The sequence below is a fragment of the Lepus europaeus genome, chromosome 21 (assembly GCF_033115175.1).
Source record: "Lepus europaeus isolate LE1 chromosome 21, mLepTim1.pri, whole genome shotgun sequence".
In the NCBI taxonomy this organism is placed as follows: domain Eukaryota; kingdom Metazoa; phylum Chordata; class Mammalia; order Lagomorpha; family Leporidae; genus Lepus; species Lepus europaeus.
Window position 1 is genome coordinate 22,105,801 of NC_084847.1, and position 14,047 is coordinate 22,119,847.

A 14,047-nucleotide genomic window follows, 5' to 3' on the forward strand; every position below is an offset into this window, starting at 1 on the left:
AGCCTTCCCTGGCCACGTCACCCCCCTGAACTCCTCTCCTGCTGCTCCCTTGGTCCCCACACTTCTGCCACACTGGGCTCCAGGAGCACACCAGGCACACACTGACCTCAGGGCCTTTGCACTGGCTGTTTCCCCCAGATGCACCCAAACCCATCTCCTGCCATTTCTTTTCATCTGTGTTCAGCTCTCTTGGACCACCTGAGTCAAACCCCTCCCCACCCCTCCCCAGGTTTCCTGCCTTTTTTTTTTTTTTTTTTTTTTGGTCCAGCACTTAGCCCCATGGCCTTCCCTCCACATCACGTGTTTTGTTGTGTTGCCCAGGGAGGCAGGGGGTGATTTTTGTCTGTGTTATTTGCTGCTGGCTCGCCAGTGCTTAGAATCCAGACACATAGTAGGTGCTCAGTGAACATCTGTGGGACGAATGCTGGCCGTGGTTCTTGCCGTTGCCCTTGGTGTGCAGTTCTTCCCTCTAAGGGGGAGGTTTCTTCTTACGAGGCTCAGGGAGGCAGGGGGTGATGGGGTAACCCCTTCCCTTCTTGTGCACACCCTGGGAGGCAGAGGCCACCAGCTCATCACCCCATGTTTTTCTTTCTTTCTCTGCTTTTCTGCAGAAAATCTGAGCTATTATGCCAGTCCCCTAAGGTACACTGTTACATTTCAGGAATCTGAGGACTCATGTGTGCCCCACTCAGGAGATTCCTGGTGCTTGGGAAGATGTTGGTAACATACCAGGTGGACTCTGTGTTAGGAGCACCTGCTGGGTCCACATTTGGAGTTCCAAAGGGATTTTTCTGGAGCTGGTGCTGTGGTGTAGTGGGTTAAGCTGCTGCCTGAGATGCCAGCATCCCACGTGGGTGCTGGTCCAAGTCCCAGCTGCTCTGTTTCCGATCCAGCTCCCTCCTAACATGCCTGGGAAAGCAGTGGAAGATGGCCCAAGTGCCTGGGCCCCTGCCCAGGGAAATGCAGATGGAGTTCCTGGCTCCTAACTTTGGCCTGCCTGGCTCAAACCTGGCTGTTGCAACCATCTGGGGGAGTGAATCAGCGGATGCAAGTTCCGCCCCTCAACTCCGCCTTTCAAAAAAGTAAAATAAATCTAAAAAAATAAAAAAGGTATTTCTTTTTTAAAAAGATATTTTATTTATTTATTTGAAGGGCAGAAGCAGATAGAAAGAGGGAGAGAGAAAGAGAGGTGTCTTCCATCCATTGGTTTACTCCTCTTATGGCTGCAATGGCTGGAGATGGGCCGATCCGAAGCCAGGAGCCAGGAGCTTCTTCCGGGTCTCCCATGTGGGTGCAGGGGCCCAAGGACTTGGGTCATCTTCTACTGCTTTCCCAGGCCATAGCAGAGAGCTGGATTGGAAGAGGAGCAGCCGGGACTTGAACTGGCATCCATATGGGATGCCGGCTCAGCATGTGGTGGCTTTACCCCTTATGCCACAGTGCTGGCCCCAGAGAGGTATTTCTTTAAGTCCTTCCCAAGCGTTTCTTCCTCTCAGCTCTGTGAGGGAGGTGCCATGGTTACACCCATTTTCTAGATGAGGAAACAGGCACAGGGTGCTGAGCGACTTGTCCCAGCTCACACATTAGTGAGTGGCCGAGCTGGGCTGTGCGCTTGCACAGCAGGCTCCACGGCCTAGCTCCGCCTGCAGCACTCACTGCCCCCATGCCGTCCATCACCACAGCCCTCTGTTTGTAGGCCCCGGGCCCTCTGATGAGCTTTGTTGGGAAGAGCACTGCACGGCGAGTCATGAGCTCCAGGTTCAAGTCCAGCCCCGTGCTAGGATACTGTCCTCTCCTCTCTCTGTTTCGGTCTTTTCTTTCCTCATGTGTGAAATGAGGGTCTTATTCTGCTCCCATCTGGGTGGCAGAGGTGACCTAGCCCTGTCCTGGTGTCCCCATGCTTTGGAGCCAGGCCATCCTGTTTCCAGTCTCCACACCACCACTTTCCACTCACCTGCTGTGTGGCCTTGGGTGGGGGTCGGCCCTCTCTGGCTGGGGCCCAAGGCCTCCTGATTGCATCCCTGGGTTAAGCCGGATGGCCTGGGCTCAGTTCATTGCGCTTCCTACCCTCTGACCCCATGCCGAAAGCAGCCAGCCAGCAGCCGTTGGTGCGGGTCTGGGCTGCCTGCCTCTCTGATTTGGCCTGCAGTGTTCGCAGTGTTCCGGGGAAAGTGGTCAGCATTTGTAACTCCAGATATTTCGTGACTTATGGCTTTTCTTGGGACCGTCTCAAAATCTGTCTGTACTGGGCCCAGGTGCCTCCTGTAGGAAGTCCACAGCCTGCCCCAGCACCCTGGCTTCTCTGTTCACACTCATCCCCCATCACCCATCTCTGCACGCAACCTGCAGCGGACCCACTGGGCAGCCCATTAGCTTCTCTTATGGAAGCCAGCCCTGCCTGAGCAAGTCCTCCGAGCCCTGGCCCCTTACTCCTGCTCCAGGACAGCAACCCCTCCAGCCAGTAGCCAGCAGGGTCCTGTTTCCTCCAACCCAGATCTGCTCTGCACTCTGCTCAGAGACTGGGAGAGAGGTCTTCCATCTGATGGTTCACTTCTCAGTTGGCTGCAACAGCAGTAGCTGCCCTGCCAATCCAAAGCCAGGAGCCAGGAGCTTCTTCCGGGTCTCCCACGCGGGTGCAGGGGCCCAAGGACTTGGGCCATCCACTGCTTTCCCAGGAGCATTAGCAGGGCGCTGGATCAGAAGAGGAGCAGCCGGGACTCAAACCGGTGCTCATATGGGATGCTGGTGCTTCAGGTGGAGGCTTAACCTGCTACACCACAGCGCCAGCTCCCTAGTTGTCCTCTCCTCACTGAGGCCTTCCTGGACCACCCTGTCCAGATCACTGTCCTCCTCCAGTCCCGTAACATCTTAACATCGCCTCCTCCTGCCTTCTCTTCCCCAGGGCTCCAGTCTCAGCCTTCCCACTACTCAGAATGCATTTGTCCTCACTGTTTGGCCCTCATTAGGGTGTTAGCTCTGAGAGGGCGGCCTTGGTCTCTTCCAGGCAATGCCAGGAGGAGCTGGCACTCAGCGGGGCTTCGGGGAATCCTGGTGCGGTGCCGTTGGGGTTGGGGGGGAGCTTCTGGGGACTTCTGTGTGCAGTGGGAGGCGCGCGTTCTGTGCTCTGTGCCTGACATCCCCATGGCTCCTCAACCCTCCTTCTCTCCTCCTCACCCTCTTCTTTTCCCCCTGAGCACAGGTGTTTTAGGGGGACACAGTGAGCAGGTGCAGGGCCTCACACTTACCCCACCCTATAAATTTTGGGGTGCCAGATGCAGAGCCACCTGGGAAGGGGGTGCCGTGAGCTCTGGGCTCTGTGCTAATGGCAGGATGGGGGTGGTGAGGGCTCTTTTCTGTCCAAGCAGCAGAAGTAGCTGTGGCGCCAAATCAGAACACAAGGGGAGCTTATTAGGGCTGTGCTGCTGCTCGAGTCCTCAGAGGTCACACCCGGGGCTCTGTGGGCTCCTGGAGGCCTGAGCCGATGGGGCACCCCCCCCCACCCAGTGCAGAGCCACCAACTGCTCTTCTCCAGGGGCCAGCCTGGGACCTAAGAGCAGAACATGGAGATGGGGCAGGGGCGGGGAGCTTGGGCCGCTGCTATTCCACCCCAGGTGACTGTCATCATTGTAGGATGGGATCCTGGGGGTGCCAGGCTATCTATTTAAAAATTTTCTTTAAGAAGGGAGGGAGGGAGGGAGAGAGAGAGGGAGGGAGGAAGGAAGGGAGGGAGAGAGGGAGGGAGGGAGGGAGGGAGGGAGAGATTGAGATATGTTACTTTACATGCATGCAGTAGACAGGCTGAAGCTAGGAGCCCAGAACTCCATCCAGGTCCCCCATGGAGGTGGGATGGCAGGGACCCAGGTACTTGGGCCATCATCACCAGCTGCCTCCCAGGGTGTGCATTATCAGGAAGCTGGACCGGAAACAGAGTCCGCATTCAAACCCAGCACCGCAATATGGGATGTGGGCATCGCTAGCAGCATGTTAACATTTGTGTCAAATGCTCATTCCCAGGGCTGGTGCTGTGGTGTAGTGGGTAAAGCACTGCCTACAGTGCTGGCATCCCATATGGGTACCAGTTCAAGACCTGGTGGCTCCACTTCTGATGCAGCTCCCTGCTATGGCCTGGGAAAACCGTGGAAGGTGGCCCAAGGGCTTGGGCCCCTGCACCTGCATGGGAGACTCAGAAGAAGCTCCTGGCTCCTGGCTGCAGCTCCGGCTGTTGCAGCCAACTGGGGAGTGAACCAGTGGATGGAACACCTCTCTCTCTCTCTCTCTCTCTCTCTCTCTCTCTCTCTCTCTCTCTCTCCTCCCTCCCTCCCTCCCTCCCCCCCCTTTCTCCCTCCTTCTCTCTCTGTATAACTCTGACTTTCAAATAAATAAATTTTTTAGACAAATGCTCACCCCTAAACTATCCATTTGGATCCGAATTCCAGATTGTTTATGTGCAATTTCTTTTTTTTTTAAATGTGCAATCTCTTGATTTCTATCCTCTGGCAACTAATTGAATTAAAACATAAAAGAGGAAACCCAGTCTGCAGCCCCAAGTCAAACACTTGTGAGGGGTGAACAGGCCGTGCTCCTGCCGGCTTGCCACTTCCAGGACAGAGGTATAGACACAGTTCAGCTCCCACGTCTGTGGGGCCACATCTTGGACAGAGACCTTGGTAGGTCAGTGTGGCTCAGTGCCATGGCTGGGGGTGAGGTGCAGGGCTGCAGAGCCCAGTCCTGCCGTGGATGGAGCAGAAATTTGAGATGCCAATGGACTAGGGCAGCTGTCCCCAAAAGGACAATCAAGACACCAGGACTCATGCACATGATAGAAGCTCAATTGAAACGAACCTCTACCAAAAGAGGTGCACTGGTCCCCTGCTTATCTACTGGATGCACATCCTGAGACCCACTGTGGGCGTCTGAATCCTGTGTGCAGGCCCCGTGATGCTGTGACAGCTGCCGTGTGCCCCAAGGCGGCTCCTAAGTGATTAACGGGCAGACACCATATACAGCGATATACAGGATGCGCTGTGCCCAGGGCCGGCTCACATCCTGTGTGCATGGAGCAGCACGTGGCCGAGACTTCAGCACATGAGTTGCAGTGGTGCACGGATGAAAACGTATGCGTCGTTTATTTCTGGAATTTTCCATTTAGGGTATTTGGACTATGGCTGGCTGGGTCACTGAGATGGGCGGGAGCAAGGAGGTGGCTTGCATTGATGTCTTATCTTCCTAGCAACACCTTGACTGTTGCAGGGCAGGACCGAGCGACACGGCTGGGATTTGGCTCTGCTTTCTGCTGGGTTAGTGTCCTCTCCTGTCCTGAAAGCATAGAAATTAGCTCCTGCCCTTCTAGCACCTTCCATGGACAAGGGCAGTCCCCCTGAGGTTTACACAAAAGTCCCGGGGTTGGTGCTCATTGGACCAACTAGTCCCTTCCCCTGATTGTGATGGGCTGATTGGCCTGGCCTCCTCACACTCCCAGCCCAGGGACAGATGAGGCCGGCTTCAACCAGGCCCTAGTGCCTGAGAATGGAAGAGAGGTGTGTGGCAGTTAGCTATGGCCCCAGCCCCGGTGACTTCTGCTGGCCTGGGCTAGGCTGGGCTGTGTGGAGGTTGCTGGCTGCTGGCTGGAGCTGTGCAGGCCACGGTGCCCCGTCTTCCCCTCCACCAGGCTGACGCAGTGATGTACAGGCCCGAGCCAGCCACACCGCACCTGTTCAAGCTTCTGCTTATGTCCCGCTTGCTTGCACCCCATTGGCCAAAGCAAGCCACCTGACTGAGCCCGGCCTCCATGTGGGAGGTCCTGCCAAGGTCTAACCAGCAAGGGTGTGGATCCCCAGGGGAGAGTGAAGAACCAGGGCCATTCAAGCATTTGCGATGACTTGGGATCAGGGTGGAGGGCGGGAAGGTGGCTGGTCCCAGGAAAAGGGCAGACAAGAGCACCTGATGCCCCATCCCTGTGGCACTCCAAGGAGAAATCAGGCACCTGCAGGAGTTTGTGATGCCAGCCTAATTCCTGGTAGCCCTGGTGGCATGCTCGAGCTCAGAGATTCTGGATTGCTGGGTCCCGTGGGCTTGGTGGTGACGAATGACACGTAGTCCCCGAGTGCTCTTTGGGCTCGGTTTCTGGAAGGCCCATGACTGGTGCCCGCTCCAGTGAGATGCTCAGCTTTTGGCCTTGGCTGCAGAATCATCCTGGGGACTTGTTCAGGGGCCTTGACCTTGGACCTTCTGCCTGGCAGGTCTGGGGCGAGGCCCGGGAATCTGTATCTCCAGCTGGCTGTCCAGAGGTTCCTGACGCACAGCCAGGCCCTGGGCTCCTGTGTTCTGATACGGAGTGGGCAGGGCTGGCTGGCATGGGCTTCTGTCCAGGGCCCCCCGCCGGCCCACTGGTGATCTTTCTTGATCTAGCGCCTGCCGACAGCTCTGCTCTCTTCTGCTCCCACCTGCTGCCCCCTCCTCCTCCATGCTGGCCTCCGTGTTGTTCTTGGGCCATGCCAGGCTCATTTCCTACCCAAGGGCTGGTGCTCTCGCTAATCGCCCACTTGGAATTCTCGGTCCCAGGTCTTGGTGTAGCTGCTGGGGCTGTGGCCTCCAACCTCAGTCTCCTCACGGCACTGGCCGTTGGCCACAGTGATCTGGTTGGCTTGTTCCAGTGTGTGTTTGCCATTCGTGTCTCTCACCCTCAAGTGAGCAGCCTGAGGCACAGTGAAGATTTGGTGAGCTCCTCTGCTGCCGTGTCCCAGGGACCCCCACACAGTGGCCCCTGGGAGGTGGCAAAACCCCACAGTGGGAGAGCTGGTCCCAGGGTCTCACTGCTTCAGGCCGTCTCTGGTCCTTCTGTGGAGTGAGCATGGTGGCTTGGAAGCGCTCACTGTGACATTGGGAACAAACTGAGGACGTGAGCCAGTGAGACTGGAGCAGACACCCTCTGGGGCCGTGGGGGGGTGAGCCTGGGCTCTGGACAGAAGCAAGGGGGCAGGGCCCTCACTGACCCCTGCATGGAGGCCCTGGCAGATTCTTGGGGGTCCTGTGGACCGGGTGGTCGGGTATGGATGCTGGTGGAAGCAGTGATTGGGAACTGAGCGGGCAAGAGTTTCCCAAAACTCTCCTGGTGGGCAGAGGCCCTGTGGCGCTCAGTCCCTCATGGGGAGCCGGGTGGCTGTGGCTCCTCCCGTGCCTGCCGGGGCTTCCCATCTGCTCTACCTGGAAGGCAGGTGCAACACCCAGTGCACGCACACTGTACAGATGACAGTGTAGTCTTTGCCCCAGAGATCCGTGCACTCCAGAAATTCATCCCGTGACTCTGAACTGCCCTTGGAGCCCAGCCAGGTGCTGCTGTGGGCCAGGTGTGAGGGTGAGCCCGGCCCCAGGGACCAGGTGTCTTGCTTTTGGGTGGCTCGGCTGTGGGAGGCACCACCCCCTCCCAGGGAGAGGGGTGGGGTTGGGGGAGGCTGGGGAGGCCAAGCTCATTCTCTGGAAGCAGGTGAAGGGGGAGGAGGCTGCTTAAGCTGTGGTCTGGGCAAGGGTGGGGCCTGGGAGCAGCAATGGCTGTGGCAGCCTGGGCCCTTCATCCCAGCCCTCCAGGCAAGGGAATCCTGGTGAGAAGGAGACAGAGACACAGAGGGGAGGGAGACACACAGAATCAGAGAGGAGTGCAGAGAGGCTGAGATGGGGACTGGGGTGGGGTGGGGGGAGAGCGATAAAGGGAAGTAAGGAAAGGGGGTGAGTGAGGCAGAGAGAGAGGCAAAGGGAGACACACGCAGAGGGAGAGGCAGAGATAGAGACAGAAGCAGACAGAAAAGGAGGGAGGTACAGAGACAGACCCTCGTGTGAGCACACACACATGCACATGCATGTGCATGAACACGCATAGCACACTTCAGGGCTGGGGCAGGGGGAGTGAGGGCAGCCTGGAGTAGTCCGGGGACAGAGAGGGAGCACACACGGTGCCTTCCCCCACCTCTTGGGCTGGCAGAGACCCCTGCACGGGAGGTGCTGAGCCCAGCAGCAAAGTCTTAATTCAACAATGCACAGAATCATAGCAACATTTGGGGAAAGGGTGTGATTTTTATTAGTCATTCACATGCCCAGGAACCACAGCATGCGAGACCCGGGTTGCACTGTGTCCCTGGGACAGCCAGGGCCAAAGCCAGGAGTGGCAAACCCCATCTAGGTCTCTCCTATGAGTGGCAGGGACCCAAGTGCTTGCTGCCTCCCAGAGTGCGCAATACCAGAAAGCTGGAGTCAGGGACAGAGCCGGGGCTCAGACCCAGAGATGGGATGCGGGTGTCGCCAGTGGCTTCTTAACCTCTCTGCTCAATGCCCACCCCTCCACCCTCTTACTGCCTCGCAGTAGGGGCCGACCCCACCGGCCCTTGGGGGGCACCCGAACTGTGCTCTCCCCTCTGCCCTCCCCAGCCAGCACGGGCTGGTTGTGCTGTGTCACACCCTGCAGATCCCAGAAGTCCCGGATGCTGGGCTTGTTTGCTGCTCCTGTGCCAATGCCCATCACCAGTCAGCTGGGGTCTCTGTTTCGTGCTGTCTTCTTGCGAGGCCCCAGTTCTGGGTTTCCCTGGGCTGTTGAGGCAGGAAACGGGGTTGAGTTCTTGGCCAGACGTGGTCCACACCCTCCTGCTCATACTCCATGGGCCCAAACAAGTCCTGCGGCCTCGGGTTGCCTCCTGGGCACTGAGACCCTCCCCCCATGCCTGGAAAGCGGCGGGATAGGCAGACTGGTGACCAAACAGATAACTGTGTCCCGCCAAACCTGGTGCCTCGTGTTCAGGACGCATCCAGAGTCCAGCCATTTCTCACCATCCCTTCTGCTGCCCTGCTGGGAGCCGGCACCATCGCTTGTCTGGAGGACCCCAGCAGCCCCCTCTCTGGTCCCCTGCTTCTACTTGTCCCCCATGGCCTGCTGAGTGATTGGGTGTGGGCAATGGTGGCTGCAAAGCTGCCGTCCTCTGCCTCATGCTTGCCCATGCATGATCCGGGGCCCATGCTGCTCCCCCGCCCCTGCCCCCACCCCTACCATCTTCTTGCCTTGGCTCAGATATCGCTGGGCGTGCTTCTGCCTCAGGGCCTTTGCACTGGTGTTCCCTTAGCTGGAAACTCCTCCCCCAGATTTCCGCTCCCTCACTCTGCTGAAATGTTCCTTCCCGAGTGAGGTTCTCCCCTGAAAACCACAGTTCCATGTCTATTTTATTCCTCAGCTTTGTCTTTTGTGGCACCTCTCCCCACCAGACAGGCAGCTGGTCAGCGACGGGCAGCCCACACTTTGAGAATCCCTGACACACGAACTCCTTGTTGTCTGCAGGGAAGCCCGTCCTCAAAGCCGCCCCCACCTCAGGGGCCAGCACCTGGGGCACCTCCCCTCGGCCCTGCTTCCTGGCTGCTGATCCTGATGTCCCTCAAGATTCACAAGGCCTTGACCTTGCACTTTACCACACATCCCATTTCCCCAGCACGACCCGTGTTTTCTGGGACCATAGGAAATCAGCGGCTGAAGTCGCGCAGGAGGGAAGTCTTCATGAAGTTTCTCGTTCCATCCCTCATTCATGTCCATGGGTGTCTACTACGTGCGAGGCGCTGAGCAGGTAGAAGGAATTACGGCAGGCTCACTACAGGGAAGTGTGTGACCCCGTGGCGCTTACGTTCCGGAGTAGGAAGAGAGACACAAGATGGCTGATCCGCTTGTGCCTCTCACCTGTGTTTGTTGAGCTTCTACTGAGGCCACCATGGATTTGACGTTTGGATTGGCTAAAGGACACGACCCCGGCATCCCCATGGGGCTGGGGGAGGGACGACAGTGAGAATGGATTTATCAGTGATTGATCCCATCTTGGAAGGCATTGGACTTCAGCCAAGAGAGATGCGTGGGACCCAGGGGCTCGGGAAGCCGGTGGACACTTGTGAGGGGAGAGGGCCAATTCACTGCACAACCAGCACACCCCGTGGACTCCTGCAGCCGGCTGCAGATGGCCCCTTCCAAGTGTCGAGCAGCACTGTGAGACGTGGGGTCTGTTTCCCGCACGGGGACCCTCACCTGCCGCTGAGTTGTCCCAAACTTTATTTTCCAGGATGTTGGTTTTTTCATCTCTAATGATTTTTCCCTCCTTTGTGATAAGAGGTTATTTGTTAGGATTTCTTGGAAGCTGTTCCATCTCTTCTGGTTTTCATTCATTCATTCACACTCACTGAGTTCTACTGTCTGCTAGGTACCCAGGAGCACTTGGTGAACCTGATAAACCAGGCTCCTGCTCACAAGGGGCTGATGTCCCAGTGCAAAGAGAGAAAATAGATGTGTTGAAACATAACCAGTCGGGCTGGGCATTCAGCTTAGTGGCTAAGGCATGAGTTAGGACAGCTGGGTTCCAACTGAGAAAACCCAGCTCCAGCCGCTGATTCCAGCTGCCCGCCAATGCCAGCCCTGGGAGGCAGTGGTGATGGCGAAAGTCCTTGAGTCCCTGACGCCCCGATTGGTTCCAGGTTCCTGGCTTTGGCCCAGCCCAGCCCTGGCTGCTGTGGGCTTTTGGGGGAGTGAAATCAGTGGAAGTCTCTGCCTGTCTTTCTGCTTCTCCAGGCAATATGTAACAGCTCAGTGGTTTCATGTAGAGATCAGGGCCGTGAGACAGGCTCACGAGGCAGCTTCTGAGGGCGGGGCCTGTAATCGGATGTTGGGGAAGCACTGGCCAGGTGGTCTTTTAGCTGAGGCCTGAACGACCTGGGCAGGGGGATCAATCCATGGGGTCCGTCCTGAGGTCCTGCATCCTTGGGCTCCAGCCCCAGAATTCGCTCCGTCTTCCTTTGCTTATTGTCTGTCCAGATCTTGGACAACGTGGCTGTGTTTATTGTCACTCTCTTCCCTCCCTGTTCCCCAACTTCCTTCTTAAAGAATCAGTATTCTAGTATTTATCAGTTATGTTTGCATTTCCTGATAAGCTCTTATTTTCTTTTAACCAACTTTTCTGAGCTTTTTTTGGTTCATGCTGTAAGTTTTTAAGTGGAAGCCTTTGTTGTAATTGTAAAATATATATATATATATATATATATATATATATATATATATATATATAAATGGGTACACTTAATGCTATGAGTGTGCCTCTGAGAACCACTTTGGCCATATCCTGTGAGTACTAAAATGCAATGCTTTCTTGCATATCCTAAAAAGTCTGCGTTTTGTTTCTAAAAGTTCTGAAATTTCCATTTTGTAGCTTCACGGATGCAAGAATAATTTAGTAGAGCTTTAAAATTTTTTCCCAGTGCTTTGTCTTTTATTCAAAATCCTCCCATTAACTTCTGATTTTGCTCAATGATGGAGAGGAAGGCCCATTCAATTTCTGCTCCATGGGTGTTTTTGATAGATATTTTATTTTTCCAGTAGGCAGATTCCCTGCATGTACTTGAAAGCAGCTGTAAACGTAGCCTTCTTTAAGGGTTCTCTGTTGTTATTTCTTTATCTTTACTCTCTTGATTGATCTTCTAAAAACTGAATGAGGTAGGCCAAAGTCTTTGTCTTCAACAGGATCCATTCCTTTCTTTCCTGGTATTTCTCAGAGTTTTTGTTTTTGTAAAGTTCGGGGCTATGTTATTCATCACAGGAAGATTCATGACAGTTATATTTTCATTGTGGAACTGTGGGTTTTATCTTTTGTCAAGATAAAATGACTATTTCCCCCCGTGAATGCTTTGAATTCTGTTTTTTTTTCTTCAGTATTTGAATATTCCTGTCTCTGCATCCATTTGTTTGTGTTCCCTTGATATGTCTCTCACTAGCCCTTTTATTTTAACTTTTCTGTGTCTTTTTTTTTTTTTTTTTTTTTGGTTAAGTGCATATCTGGCAGGAATAGTGGAGTTAGTGTTTTTTTTTTTTTTTGGTTTGTTTTTTGTTTTTTTGACTTTTGGTCCAATCTGAGGGTCTTAGCAAACCCTGGTAATTAGTATAATCAGTACATTTGGTCTCACTTCTTGAGTGCTCTCAATTCTTAAATCATTTCCATTTTTTCTCGTCGTTTATCGTCTAATATATGGATTCGGTCTTGATTATTTTTCCGTACTACTGATTTTGAAGGCATACATGTGCATACCTATGTTAGTTCTGTGTTTACTACATTTTTTAAGATTTTTATTTATTTATTTGACAGGTAGAGTTACAGACAGTGAGAGAGAGAGAGAGAGACAGAGAGACAGAGACAGAGAGAAAGGTCTTCCTTTTCTGTTGGTTCACCCCTCAATGGCCACAAAGGCAAGAGTTGCACCGACCCAAAGCCAGGAGCCAGGTGCCTCCTCCTGGTCTCCCATGTGGGTGCAGGGCCCAAGCACTTGGGCCATCCTCCACTGCACTCCCGGGCCACAGCAGAGAGCTGAACTAGAAGAGGAGCAACTGGGACTAGAACCGATGCCCATAGGGGATGCTGGCACTGCAGGTGGAGGGTTAACCAAGTGTACCACATCTCCAGCCCCTGTGTTTACTACTTGAACTTTTGTTTCTCTAATAATTAAGGAGAGCAAAAACATCTTCCCTGCTATGATGAGGAACCGAGTTGCTTTTGAATTCTGTTTTTTTCACTCGTATCTGTAATACTTGCAGCTGAATTCTGTGCTGAGCTGGGTCCATGGCTCATGGCAGGGCCCCTGAGTGCACTTCTCTGCTTCCATCCTATCAATCATGGCTGCCTTGGACAGGGCAGTGTCTGTGCCAGACCCCAGGCTGGGCACTGGACACCATGGCGAAGAGAGAGTGACCAGGCTCCAGCCCTCAGGGGGCTTCCAGTTGTGGCCATGTGTGTGCATGTGTGTGTGTGTGTTTAGCACACAAGGAAGTGAACCTGTTCTTCTCCAAGGAGGAGACATTGACATGAGGCTGGGAGAGGAAGCTGGCCACCAGCCCTGTGAGGAACGGGCATCCCGGCAGAAGGCATAGCCCCTGCCGAAGCTTTGCCTCGGCAGGTTGGTGCACCAGAGAAGGCTGCTATGGCCAGGGATGGTGAGCAGGGCTGGGAGAAGGAGCCAGAGAGAGCCTTGGTGGGCCGACTCTGCCCTCGATGCACGTGGAGTACGATTCGTGCTTCTTCCTGAGACAGCTCCTCTCCCCGTGGCCATTGGCTGTGGACTGTGCCGTGGCTGGGTGGCTGGAGAACCCAGGGGTTCAAACCTTTCTGACGCACCAGGTCCCCTTGTCTGATGGCTACTGAGAGGTGGTTGAAGTCAGCCTGACTCATTCCTTGGTGGGCAACTTGGTTTTTCAAATTTTCTTGAATTCTTGTAAAAAATAATTTCCCCTGTTCATTCTTACAATAGAAAATTTCCTCATGTTCCCTTTTCGATTCCCACCAGCACCGAGTGCAGATGCTGGTGGCTGCCCAGTCTGGTTGGTGACTCCTAGGATTATGGCTTCCTCTCTCAGAATTCTATTTAAATTAATTAACTAACTCATTATTTATTTGAGAGACAGACAGACAAACACACAGACTGACAACAAGAGAGAGCAGCCACCCACCGGATCACTCACCCAGTGCTCACAATGGCCAGGACTGGGCCACGCTGAAACCAGAAGCCGGGAACTCAATCCGGGTCTCCCCCCTTGGTTGGCAGGAACCCAAGTTCTTGAGCCGTTAGCCGCTGCCTCCCAGGGTGTGTGTTAGCAGGAAGCTGGAGCCAGAGCTGAGAACCAAGCAGACGTCACCCCTGGGCGAAATGCCTGCCCTGCTCCCATTGTTTTAATGTTCTTTCGGTCCCGTTCTTTTGCATTCTGGAATAGTTTAGCAAGTTTTTTTTTTTTTTTTCTCTAGCTCTTGGTTACTTCTGAGTGCTTGAGAGAGTGAGAGAGGACTCCCAGGAGGACTGTGCTGCCTCTGCCTGCGAGGAAGGGCTCGTCCATGCTTTCTCTCCATGCCCCGGCCTGATTCTGCGGGCAGCAATGGTGGTGCCAGAGCCAGACAAGGCTCGAGGCCCTGCCTCCAGTTCCAGCACAGAGAAGACAGGAGAAGGAGAAGACTCCCCTCTGCCCTCGCGGGGTGCCCACGAGGTCCCAGTCTCATCCAAA